The sequence below is a fragment of the Canis lupus genome, chromosome 22 (assembly GCF_048164855.1).
Source record: "Canis lupus baileyi chromosome 22, mCanLup2.hap1, whole genome shotgun sequence".
Taxonomy (NCBI): domain Eukaryota; kingdom Metazoa; phylum Chordata; class Mammalia; order Carnivora; family Canidae; genus Canis; species Canis lupus.
This window is the reverse complement of record NC_132859.1, coordinates 11,687,490-11,701,472: the sequence shown is the minus strand read 5'-3', so window position 1 is coordinate 11,701,472 and position 13,983 is coordinate 11,687,490.

The window sequence follows — 13,983 nt, the reverse complement described above, 5'->3', positions numbered from 1 at the left end:
AACTTCTAGACTGCAGAGATATATGTTTCGAATCCCCATACATAGTAGAGTTTCTGACACACAGAATTAAATAACTATATTTAATGAATTAAAGATTGAAATAAAGTGATATCCTCTGAAGCAGAGGGCCTTTTCCCCAAGAATTAAGTTGTTTTTCTAATAGTTGAGGCCAGATCACAGAGGAAGTAGTAGTCTTGATCATCTGATTCCTGAGAGCAGAAAGGAAAAGGCACTGTCAGTGATAAGAGTTTACGAGTACTGTGGAAAAAAAGTACATTATGATTGGCTAAAAAGCACTTATTCTGACTTCTAGGAAAGCCTGATCAATGGCATAGGTGGATGCTTGCAATAATGGCACAGGGTCCTAAAGAAAGTTGTCCTCGTCTTTAAATGACAAGAGTTGTCACATGTTCCATACATCAGGTGAGTGGCTTGAGAGGTAGAACACAGGATGGATTTCAGCTTCCCATTCACTTCTCTGCTAAGTGGTCTTGAGCAGAGCATCCCTGCATAAAGGTATAATCTCTTAAGTGGATTTGGTCATCAAGAAGCACTAAGATGTTATTTTTGCCTTGAATTCCTCTGATGATTCTTGATTGCCTAGAGTGATTGCCAACTACGTAGCCTGTCAAATAGGGCCTTGCATGGACAAGCCTCTGCCTACCTCACTCACCCTGACCTTTTCACAGTTCCAACAACGCTTGCATAATTTTAGTCCCAGAGAGCCCTGTCCTCTTGTCTCCATGCCTTTCCCACTGCTGCCCTTCTGCCTGTACAAATGTTCAACCTCTTCTTATGTTATCTAATTCTAGGTTAGGCCTTGAATATCTGCCAAGGCTATGTATCCTGAGAGAAGCTTTCTCTGTCCAATCTATATGGATTGGGTACTCTTTGCATAACTGCCACGGGAAGTTATTTCCCTGTATCTGAGCACCCTTCAAATTATATTGTAACTATCTTTTCCCTTTGAATAGTCCTTTAGTTTTTACAGATTCTGCTAATAACCCCAAACTCATTGTCTTAGTTTGCTAGGGCTGTTTTAACAAAGTACCAGAAACCAGGTAGCTTAGAACAACAGAAATTTTGTCTCATATTTGTGGAGGCTACATGTCCAAAATCAAGGTACCAGGAGTGCCATGCTCTTTGGGAAAGCTTTAGAGGAGAATCTCTGCCTCGTCTAACTTCTGGTGTTTGTTCGCAATCTTTGGCATTCCTTGGCTTGTAAATGCATCATTCCAGTTATATGGCCATCTTCTCACTGTGTTTTCACATGTCTTCCTTCTGTGCATTTCTATTTCTATGTCAAATTTTCCCCTTTTTAGGAGGACTCAAGTTATATGGGATTAGACCTAATGATCTCATTTTAACTTGATTACCTCCGCAAAGATCCTCTACCCAAGTAAGGTCATATCCTAAAGTATTAAGGATTAAAATTTCAACATATATTTTGGGGTACACAATTTAACCCGGAACACTCCCTAAATTTTGATATCATTCCTCTACTCCAATGTGATAGAAGAATGAATCCCATTGCTTTAATTTGTATTTCTAAAAATAACAGGATTGAGCTGAGTTTGTTTGCATTAGCTCTTTGTTAAAGAAACCTTCTCCACCTCATTTTTTATTTTTAATTCTTGATAATTTCTTTTTTTAAAAATTCTTGATAATTTCTTTTTTAACCTCCATACAAGAGCATGAGTTTTCATTGTTTTTTTAGTTGTCTATCTCAAGTGTTTTCATAGTCCCTAACACATAATAGAAAACTTATAAATATGTGATGAATCAGTAAGTAAAGGTGTAATGGAGTCCAAGCTTATTCTGCTCACTTCACGACAGGCCAAAAAGTCAAGTGGCAAGATGTTGGTACGAAAATAAAAGCAACTTTATTTGGAAAGCCTGCTTACATGAAGCTTCTTTTATGTTAGCAAATGAGGGAAACAGGAGGAGATTAAAATCAAAAGGTGACAGAGGTCTGTAAAGGTCATGGAAGGAAGAAAGTCATGGAATATCTTTGTCCTTGGTCAGTTGATCTTTGCATATAGGAACCTGGTCATGTCATTTCTGTAAATCTTAAACATAACATGGTCATGTCTGTATATACTTCCTTGTGTCCTTGGGTGAGGTAAGTTTCTGGTGAAAAGCAGTTTTTACAAATCTCAGCCGTAAGTAAAATTTCTTTGATCATTAACATGCCTACCTGCAAGGCTAAACAGAAGTTTTTCCACTATAGGTCACAGTAGCAAGGGAAACAGAAGCAATATGGTATCAGGCACGCCAAGCTTCTTCCTATTACAAAGGTATCTTTTTAAGCTTTTGTAGACTGTCTTCTTTAGATCACCTGTTTATACTGTTTACTCATATTTACTAGATTGATGATCTTTTTCTTATTTACTTGTAGATTTCCCTTTTTTGCTTTTTAACACTAATTACATCATTTGACATAAATATTTCCTTTTTTTAAAGATTTTATTTATTTATTCATGAGAGACACAGAGAGAGGTAGAGACACAAGCAGAGAGAAAAGCAGGCTCCATGCAGGGAACCTGACATGAGACTTGATCCCCGGACTCCAGGATCACACCCTCGGCCAAAGGCAGACAGACACTCAACTGCTGAGCCACCCAGGCATCCCTGACATAAATATTTCCTCTAGTCTTTCTCTGTCCTTTAACTGGTTTGGAGTTTTGTGTCATACAAAATTATCAAATTGAACATAAAGAGCCACAGAGAGTCAACCAATGTTTATTTGGCATTAAAGAACTGTAATCTGAGGAGTACAGATTTCAGTAGAAACTCAAATAATGTTCCTGCTTATAGGATGAAAGCAGGATTTTTTCTTTCTTTTTTTTTGTGGGGGGCGGGGGAGAGTAGTTGGGGAGAGAGAGGAAGGGAGAGAATGTTAAGCAGATTCTATGCTGATTATGGAGACTGTCACAGGGCTTGATTTCACAACCCTAAGATCACAACCTGGGCCAAAATCAAGAGTCCAGTCCTTAACCAATTGCACCACCCAGGTGCCCCCAAAGCAGGAGGTTCTTATGAGGAAAAAAGGAAGAAACCAGTTACACACAAGTTGAAGGAGAGAAAAAGAAGGTGTCTTTGGTGGGTGTCTTAACAAGCTAAACTCAATCAATTAACTACTGATTTTATCTGCAGAAAGCCCATAATCATCAGCCTTGTGATCAAGATGTCCATTTTCCTGCTGACTTCTCAAACTGCCTGTTTGAGAAGCAAAACAGTTGCTGTTTTGTCCAGTCCAAAATTTTGGTCTAGTTCAAATAAAGGTGAGTAAAGCAATTCCTCTCTAATGACTGCTCATTCCAACTCCATTTTAAAATGACTCCAATCACATTCTTTTTCATAAAATATTTTAAAATCGATATAAGACTTACCATATCTTTCATTTATGGCTTTGATTTTTTTGAATCTTTACCTCAAAATTAAATACCTTCTCCTTTTTATTTTTTGATATTTGTATAAATTGTGTGGTCTGCATCTCTGTATCAGTGCATGGCAGGCATTTAAGGATACTTGATGTATACAGAAACAAGATAGTGGTGAAAAACCACCAATAGAATTAAGTCTGGAGGGCACACAGCCTGTACTTAGAGATTATTGGGAAAACATCAGAAAGGGGCTTAGAATATGCTTTCCTGAAGATAATGAAAATCTAGCCCGAGGGAAAAAAACTGAAATAAACTGCACCATCATAATGGTCACAAGGGTATGGCTTCTGCTTTTGCTAACAGAGTGCATTGCTAACACACGTTGCTGAGATGTTCTACAGACCTGGACCAGGGAAGGAAATGATTTTCCAACCATAATCTTGATAAAACCAGATGGACCTTTACCAGTTAGTCAATCTTTTTATTTATTTATTCATTCATGAGAGACAGAGAGAGAGAGAGAGGCAGAGACATAGGCAGAGGGAGAAGCAGGCTCCTTGCAGGGAGCCCAATGTGGGACTTGATCCATATTTTGGGATCACACCCTAAGCAGAAAGAAGGCAGATGACCAGTGGCTGAGCCACCCAGGCATCCCCAGGTAGTCAATCTTGAAGTTTACCCAATCCTTGAGCAATCAGAAGAACCCATACCTTAAACCCCTACCATTGATTTTTTTGCCCTTAAAAAACCCTCAGTTGCAAGCCATTGGGGGAGTTCAGGACTTTTGAGCATCAGATCCCCATTCTCCTGTGTGTCATCACACCAATAAATAACCCTATCTTCCTTCACTGTGAAAGCTCAGTGTCAGTATTTTTAGTGGTTTGGTGTGTATCATCAGGTGGACAAATTCTTCTTTAGATCCGTTACAGTAGCAAAGCTGAAAACTCTACCATCTGCCAAGATCAGGGTGTTCTCTGGCCTGGGTGACATAAATTAAAGTAACTGGGATAGGAGAGGGACATTTAGTTGAATCAAAACTGGTGGTGTCTTGCAGGTGAGGAAAACACAATCCTAGACACGAGAAATGCTATAAGTCAAATGGACAGGAGAGTGGTGACAGGATATTCTATTCAGCTCAGAGTAGGATTCTACTAATGGTTTGGGCTAGAGGTCAGAATCCATCCCTGGAAATGATACTGCGATGACTTGAGCAGAATTCTGAGAGAAGCAGAGAGTGACAAATAATATTGTGAGATACTTGGATATAGAATTGAGCAAACACAGCAATGGTCATAGAAAAGATGATGACTTAGTATGCAAGTAGGTGCATGCAATTCAGTGAAGCCATACCTGTGAGAGATGCTGAGCAGCAGCACTAATACAGGCTCCTCAAAGTTGGTGGGGTGTCAAGGGACCCCTTGAACTTCTGGGAAGAAAATGGAAACTTCCCTTAAAATGAAAACTGTTGTGAAGAAAAAAGGTAAAAAGGTGCCACTGTATTCAAAAAAAAAGATGAGTTTTAGGCAAACGGTTACCTGGTAATTAATTAATCTTCAGCAAACTCATTTTTTAGGGTCCATAATTATATAGTCAGCAATTCTCTCTCTGGGCTTAAAATGCTATTGCTTAGAAACATAATAAATGACTAAAATCCAAGGGCACTACTAGGAAAATGCAGATAGCAAATAAATAGATAAATGGAAGTTATCTTGGTTGCTAATAATGAATCCCTAAAGCACGTAGCCTTCATTCAAACCTACTCTATACTGCATTCCTTTGGAGGATGGGATTTAATTTCTGAGCAACAAATATGTTGCAGCCAAAACACATTTTATTTTTTTTAAATGTGAGGAAGTAGGGAAATAACTTTTAAGACATTGAGTCCTTTCAGAGTCACATTTGTGATTAAATTGAGCAATTTCAGCCCACTGTTTCTTAAAAAAAGACTATATAATGCAAAAATTATGCATAGAGTGAATAATAAAAGATGTGACTAGAGAGATTAAAAGTTAAACAAACCTGCAGAAATCACAGCATGACAGCAAATTCCAGATGGCTGCAAAATCCCCAGGGTCCTTGAGGAGCTTTGAAAGGGCAGGTTGCGTGTCATCTAACAGATTTTCATTCCTGTAAGCCTATAAAGGAAGAAAGAAATGTTCCTGAAAATACACAACTTCAAAGAATGATTGTTTTGAACTCGGTGTGGAGGCTTGGCCTAGCTCATGACCCAGTCACTACCCAAGGAAGCCCAAGCCCAAAGGATCAGAGTGGCTCTGACAAGACTTTCCCCTTCTGCCCTCAATTCATTTGTTTTGCACGTGTATCCAAAGATAGTTCTGAAATCGGGTCTTGCCTTTTTGTCACTTTTTCATAGAGGTAATAGGAAAAAAGTGAGATTGAGTAATGAAGGCAAGACTTTGGAGCCCCCAAGTGGGACTGGTGTATCTGATTTATGGGAAACCCTGGGATTTAGAAGAGATCTGCCTCTAGAAACACTTAACACTTGTCTTTATGGAAAATAATAATGCAGCGTGAAATAGTTGAAAAGCACACAGTTTTTGGAGGAAAATAGACTGGGTTTTCAATCTTGCATCTGCCACTTTTCTGGTTCTGTGCTCCTTAACTCCAATTTTCTTGTGCTTTTCAAAGAGGGAATAACAATGCCTATCCTAGTCATGTTGCCAGGATTAAATGAAACGTGCCACTCATGAAGCACCTGACACATTATAAGCCTTTGATAAATACATTAATCTTAGTTTATCCCCTTTCTTATAAAACTGTGTGTACATGTGCTCCCTCACACTTTGTCTCTAAAGTTTTACTCTGGTGCAAAACAGTCTGGTGCAAAATAGTCTCATTTATGCAATTGAAAATACAATCCAACATACATGCAAAGTAACTGGGATAGGAGAGGGATTCATAACACATGAAGTGTGCACACATGTGTGCAAACATGTGCACACATACACATGCACACAAATAACACATGTGACATTTCACGTGCTCAGTAGACACCAGTATTTTGAGTATTAGGGACAGTTTTCAAGTATTAGGGACAAAAATTTAAATCTAGCTGGGAAACAAGTGTTTTGTTATGTTAGCTCAGAAAAGTAGTCTTACATCCTGATATCCTTACGCTAATATTATCCTATGCTGCAAGCAAATTCACAATCCCTCTTTCCAAACTATACATTTCACATTTTTTCTTGCTTTTTACCCGAATCTTCACTCCCTCATTCAGCCATTGACCTTGCTTAGATATTCACAGAAATAAAATAATCAATGTTACCTTTTCCATCTTCCCACTTTCAATAAGCACATGCATAGATGTATTTCTCTTCAATTAAACCAGATGAACTGCCTGTGCCATTACTTAAGATAAACAACTGATTTTTAATAGGTCCTATCACTTCCTGCTACTAAAGAATTCAACTCAAAATTATCTCCCTTCTCTCCTTCAAATTAATTTTTACCTCCTCTGTACAGACTCATTCTTACCAGCTGCCAAACATGCTTAATAGCTTTCCTCAAAATAAAACATAATAAAATAGAATAGAATAGAACAAAATAAATAGAATAAGAAAATAACGAAATCCCTAATAGTCACTGCTATATTTTTCTATCAAAACTCCTTTGATACTTATATATTTTCTCTCATCTCATGTTTAATTCTTAACAAAATTTTATCAGTTCTAATTACAATATATCTCATGAGTCCAACTACTTCTCACTTCCTAACTTGTTCCTGTATTAGCACCTTGGACTGAGCACCATCACTCCTCTCTCCACAATCACATCAGCCTCATGGACAATCTCTTTGCTTCATCCTGGCCCCTGGAGGCTCTTTTCCACACAGCCATTCCACTGAAAAATTTCACTGGATCATATGACTTCTCTGTTCTCAACATTCAAAGGCTTTCTGTAGTACTTGGAATAATTTAGAAAATCTTGATAAAGCCTAACCTAATACTATTCCTGCCTTTGTCTCTGAAATCATCCATCTTTCATTACTCCAGTATCATTGGTTTATTAGCTTCTCTGGGCACACAACCATGTTCTCCTCTCAGCATCTTTGCACTTGTTTCCTCCGTCCCTAAAGCAGATCATCTGATAGGAGAGAGGATACTCTCTTGCCTCAGAGAGGTCAATACTGAAACACCAGGGAAGACTTCTCCTGGTGCTTTAACTCTTTATACTTTGTCAGTTTTGTGTTTAAATATAATATCCTCAAAATATCTCCCTGCCCATATCTTTACTTAAAGTGTACTGTTATCTTTCCTCCAGAACCCTTATGAAAATTGTGACTCTACTATGATTTGCATGATTATTTCTTTATTACACATATGCCTCCCTTACTAAACTGAAATCTTCCTGAAGGCAGGGATCATGGGTTTGTTTTGCTTCATTTTTTTTTTCATCTTTGTATTCCTAACATCTAAGATCATACTTGGCATCTAATAAACACTCAATATTGCCCTAATAAAATCTATGCTTCCTTATGGTTAGTAACAAAATGGTGTCATATTCAAAAGCAATGTTAAAAGTAATTAATGTTATAGAGTAATTTAAATCTTTACTGAAGTCTCTGGAAGAGGCACCATATGGGCAATTTCCTTTCACTAACACATGTGTCTCCTGAGTCGTCATAGCAATTCCTCTAAATGTCATCTCTATGTTTCTCTATCATCTAGCTACCATTTATCTATCATCTCTCTGTCTATCTAGTCTATTTATCATTGCTCTCCCTCCTCTCTTTGTGTTATAACCCAGTTCCTCAATGAAGGAATAAATTTAGTTTTTTCAGGATCATTTAAAACATTTCAGTATTCCAATTACCATAAATAACCCCCCCCAAGCTTTCAGATAAATAACAATTTAAAAATCTTTATCAATCACCAGACAGGTGGATATTTAAATACTTAAAAGGATTTGTCCTTCTCCAAAATGGATGAATGGATGATTGATTGATTGTTCTGCATGTGACTCTTACTGTAATATACAAGCATGGCTTTCACATCAGGTCATCTTGGCTCAAATCTGTTCTGCAGCACTTATTAGCTGATGACTCTGAAAGGCTGCTTATAACCTCACTAAAACTCATTGTTCTGGTCTCTAAAATGACAGTAAAAATATTCACCATATGGAGAGGGTTGTGAGAGGTACGGAAAGTGAACTAGTCCAACACCAGCAGATTACACGTTAGTGCATAGCAGAAACTCAACAATTAACACTAAGCTTCCTCTTTGAAAAGAAAAATAACTCCATAAAAATATGCACTTTTTACCTTTCAGCACTGGGTGCTATTTCAATTTTTAGAATTCTTTGTATCAAATATCACATTAGCTTAAGAAATCCAGTCCCACAAAAACTGGATTTTCTATCTCTTGCAGGGGAGGCGAAAGTCATCAGATATTTTTCATCACTGATCATAAATCAGTTAGTATCTGTTTGTCAAATACCCCAAAATCACAATATAAATGTTTTAAAATTCCTGGGGAAAATGGATTTTTTTGGGTGTGGGTTTTTTTTTGTTTTTTTTTTTCCTTTTTTACTCAATTGTAATGTATTCTTACATACCACCTGAGTTAGCAGACACTTTCTGTGATTTGATGAACAAAGAAGTGTTCTTTTCCTGTTCTTCCATTTATTCTTTAGCATCTGGGAGAAAAAAAGATTCAATGAAATACCCAAGTTGTCTTTCCCTGCAGTTGAGAACAGCTGAGCCCTGAGATGATTAGTACCTCTAGCTGACTCAATACCACAATTCAGAGACTCCTTTGAACCTGAACTGAGTACTGATAGTGCTATTTATTCTGTATCTGAGTTGACAATTGATGGCTAATATTTTCTCTGTGGAAAAACACATCCTTAAGGAAACACACTTTGCATGCTTAACAGTGAATTGTGGTCGAGCAACACTAAAGACCCATCTTATTCTTAAAATTTCAGCAACAAAAGTAGATGAAAGATACGATGTTGTAAAGTATATATTATAATATTTGTTACAGTGATAGAAGGTGAACTACACATTACTGTAAAAGAAAATCCAATTTACTAGCTGCTACCTTCAATTTTGATTTGACAAATGCTCAATCTTATGCTGTATTTCAACTCTCTTCATTTATCTTTTAGAACATGTACTATAATGTCTCCTTAAGGCACATAAAACAATCTTTCCTTTAATTTACTAAACATGCTCATGTATATTTGAGTTTACTAGGTGCAAATAAATGAAAATCTTTTCTGTTGTTAAAGATTTCTTTGACAGTGTAAAATCAATCCTGACTTTATTGTTTAGGTTTGAAACTGCTGATTGCATCCTTGTTTGTGCAATAAGAAGCATGCATATCAAAATTATTTCTCTTTTCCACATACGTACATCATATAATTTAGTAGCCCGTATTAAATTTAATGAAGCAAGGGTGCCTGGGTAGCTCAGTTGGTTAAGTGTCCCACTTGTGATTTGGGTCAGGCCATGATCTCACAGGTTGTGAGAGCCATGTGTCAGGCTCCACACTCAGCAGGGAACTGCTTGAAATTCTCTCTCCTTTTCCCTCTGTCCCCTCCTCTAATCACCCTCTCTCTAAAGTAAATAAATCATTAAAAAACATAAACAATTTCATCAAGTCAAAGTACTTAATTATTGAGTTTAAATAGTTTAATTGGATGTGAAAATAAAAGTTTTCCATAGGCTTCCTTTTACAATTTGCACATAAAACCAAGAGAAACATCACAACATTGTAAAAATATTAGTTCTGGGCATTCATTGACTTCTTGATAATTATTCTGGAAAAATGCAAAATATTATGTGAAGGAATATTTTGGAAACTAAACCTCAAAGTTTTAAAATAATCACAAAGGCCTCCAGGTAAACTTGTCATATGAAATGCATTTGTTCATCGTCACTTTGTCCAAAAACTCCAACAACAAATAAAAAGACAATCAAGGGAGGAGCAAGATGGCGGAGGAGTAGGGTCTCCAAATCACCTGTCTCCACCAAACTACCTAGAAAACCTTCCAATTATCCTGAAAATCTATGAATTCGGGCTGAGATTCAAAGAGAGACCAGCTGGAATGCTACAGTGAGAAGAGTTCGCGCTTCTATCAAGGTAGGAAGACGGGGAAAAAGAAGTAAAGAAACAAAGGCCTCCAAGGGGGAGGGGCCCCGCGAGGAGCCGGGCTGAGGCCGGGGCGAGTGTCCCCAGGACAGGAGAGCCCCGTCCCGGAGGAGCAGGAGCTGCACCGACCTTCCCGGGGGAAAGGGGCTCGCGGGGAGTTGGAGCAGGACCCAGGAGGGCGAGGATGCCCTCGGGCTCCCGGGGACAGTAACAGAGCAACTGCGCGCCCAGGAGAGTGCCCGAGCTCCCTAAGGGCTGCAGCGCGCACGGCGGGACCCGGCGGGACCCGGAGCAGCTGAAGGGGCTCGGGCGGCGGCTCCGCGGAGGGGGCTGCGCGGCCCCGGGAGCAGCTCGGAGGGGCTCGGGCAGAGGAAGAGGCTCCGTGCGGAGGGGGCTGCGCGGTTCCAGGAGCAGCTCGGAGGGGCTCGGGCGGCGGCTCCGCGGAGGGGGCTGCGCGGCCCGGGAACGCGAATCCAACAGCGCAGGCTCCGGAGCACAGGGCGCCGGGACACAGCCCAGGATCCAGCCTCCCCCGGGACAGGCAGAGGCCGGGAGGCCCCAGGACAGCAAGGACGCTCCTGCCCCAGCTGAGCAGATCAGCGGCCCCGCCCCGAAGCCTCCAGGCCCTGCAGACGGAGTTCCTGCCGGAGCTGAATCCAGGTTTCCAGAGCTGCCCCGCCACTGGGGCTGTTCCTCCTGCGGCCTCACGGGGTAAACAACCCCCACCGAGCCCTGCACCAGGCAGGGGCACAGCAGCTCCCCCAACTGCTAACACCTGAAAATCAGCACAACAGGCCCCTCCCCCAGAACACCAGCTAGACTGACAACTTCCAGGAGAAGCCAAGGGACTTAAAGAACACAGAATCAGAAGATACTCCCCGGTGGTTCTTTTTTTGTTTGTTTGTTTTTGTTTTTGCTTTTGTTTTTGTTTTTGTTTTGTTTTGCTTTTTGATTTGTTTCCTTCCCCCACCCCCTTTTTTTCTCCTTTCTTTTTCTTTCTCTTTTTCTTCTTTTTTTTTTTTTTTTTTCGTTTTTTTTTCTTTTTCTTCCCTTTTTTTTTCTCTTTCTCTTTTCTTTCCTTCTTTCTCTCCTCTCTTTTTCTCTTTTTCCCAATACAACTTGCTTTTGGCCACTCTGCACTGAGCAAAATGACTAGAAGGAAAACCTCACCTCAAAAGAAAGAATCAGAAACAGTCCTCTCTCCCACAGAGTTACAAAATCTGGATTACAATTCAATGTCAGAAAGCCAATTCAGAAGCACTATTATACAGCTACTGGTGGCTCTAGAAAAAAGTATAAAGGACTCAAGAGACTTCATGACTGCAGAATTTAGAGCTAATCAGGCAGAAATTAAAAACCAATTGAATGAGATGCAATCCAAACTAGAAGTCCTAACGACGAGGGTTAACGAGGTGGAAGAACGAGTGAGTGACCTAGAAGACAAGTTGACAGCAAAGAGGGAAACTGAGGAAAAAAGAGACAAACAATTAAAAGACCATGAAGATAGATTAAGGGAAATAAACGACAGCCTGAGGAAGAAAAACCTACGTTTAATTGGGGTTCCCGAGGGCGCCGAAAGGGACAGAGGGCCAGAATATGTATTTGAACAAATTCTAGCTGAAAACTTTCCTAATCTGGGAAGGGAAACAGGCATTCAGATCCAGGAAATAGAGAGATCCCCCCCTAAAATCAATAAAAACCGTTCAACACCTCGACATTTAATTGTGAAGCTTGCAAATTCCAAAGATAAGGAGAAGATCCTTAAAGCAGCAAGAGACAAGAAATCCCTGACTTTTATGGGGAGGAGTATTAGGGTAACAGCAGACCTCTCCACAGAGACCTGGCAGGCCAGAAAGGGCTGGCAGGATATATTCAGGGTCCTAAATGAGAAGAACATGCAACCAAGAATACTTTATCCAGCAAGGCTCTCATTCAAAATGGAAGGAGAGATAAAGAGCTTCCAAGACAGGCAGCAACTAAAAGAATATGTGACCTCCAAACCAGCTCTGCAAGAAATTTTAAGGGGGCCTCTTAAAATTCCCCTTTAAGAAGAAGTTCAGTGGAACAGTCCACAAAAACAAAGACTGAATAGATATCATGATGACACTAAACTCATATCTCTCAATAGTAACTCTGAATGTGAACGGGCTTAATGACCCCATCAAAAGGCGCAGGGTTTCAGACTGGATAAAAAAGCAGGACCCATCTATTTGCTGTCTACAAGAGACTCATTTTAGACAGAAGGACACCTACAGCCTGAAAATAAAAGGTTGGAGAACCATTTACCATTCGAATGGTCCTCAAAAGAAAGCAGGGGTAGCCATCCTTATATCAGATAAACTAAAATTTACCCCAAAGACTGTAGTGAGAGATGAAGAGGGACACTATATCATACTTAAAGGATCTATTCAACAAGAGGACTTAACAATCCTCAATATATATGCTCCGAATGTGGGAGCTGCCAAATATATAAATCAATTATTAACCAAAGTGAAGAAATACTTAGATAATAATACACTTATACTTGGTGACTTCAATCTAGCTCTTTCTATACTCGATAGGTCTTCTAAGCAAAACATCTCCAAAGAAACGAGAGCTTTAAATGATACACTGGACCAGATGGATTTCACAGATATCTACAGAACTTTACATCCAAACTCAACTGAATACACATTCTTCTCAAGCGCACATGGAACTTTCTCCAGAATAGACCACATATTGGGTCACAAATCGGGTCTGAACCGATACCAAAAGATTGGGATTGTCCCCTGCATATTCTCGGACCATAATGCCTTGAAATTAGAACTAAATCACAACAAGAAGTTTGGAAGGACCTCAAACACATGGAGGTTAAGGACCATCCTGCTAAAAGATAAAAGGGTCAACCAGGAAATTAAGGAAGAATTAAAAAGATTCATGGAAACTAATGAGAATGAAGATACAACCGTTCAAAATCTTTGGGATGCAGCGAAAGCTGTCCTAAGGGGGAAATACATCGCAATACAAGCATCCATTCAAAAACTGGAAAGAACTCAAATACAAAAGCTAACCTTACACATAAAGGAGCTAGAGAAAAAACAGCAAATAGATCCTACACCCAAGAGAAGAAGGGAGCTAATAAAGATTCGAGCAGAACTCAACGAAATCGAGACCAGAAGAACTGTGGAACAGATCAACAGAACCAGGAGTTGGTTCTTTGAAAGAATTAATAAGATAGATAAACCATTAGCCAGCCTTATTAAAAAGAAAAGAGAGAAGACTCAAATTAATAAAATCATGAATGAGAAAGGAGAGATCACTACCAACACCAAGGAAATACAAACGATTTTAAAAACATATTATGAACAGCTATACGCCAATAAATTAGGCAATCTAGAAGAAATGGACGCATTCCTGGAAAGCCACAAACTACCAAAACTGGAACAGGAAGAAATAGAAAACCTGAACAGGCCAATAACCAGGGAGGAAATTGAAGCAGT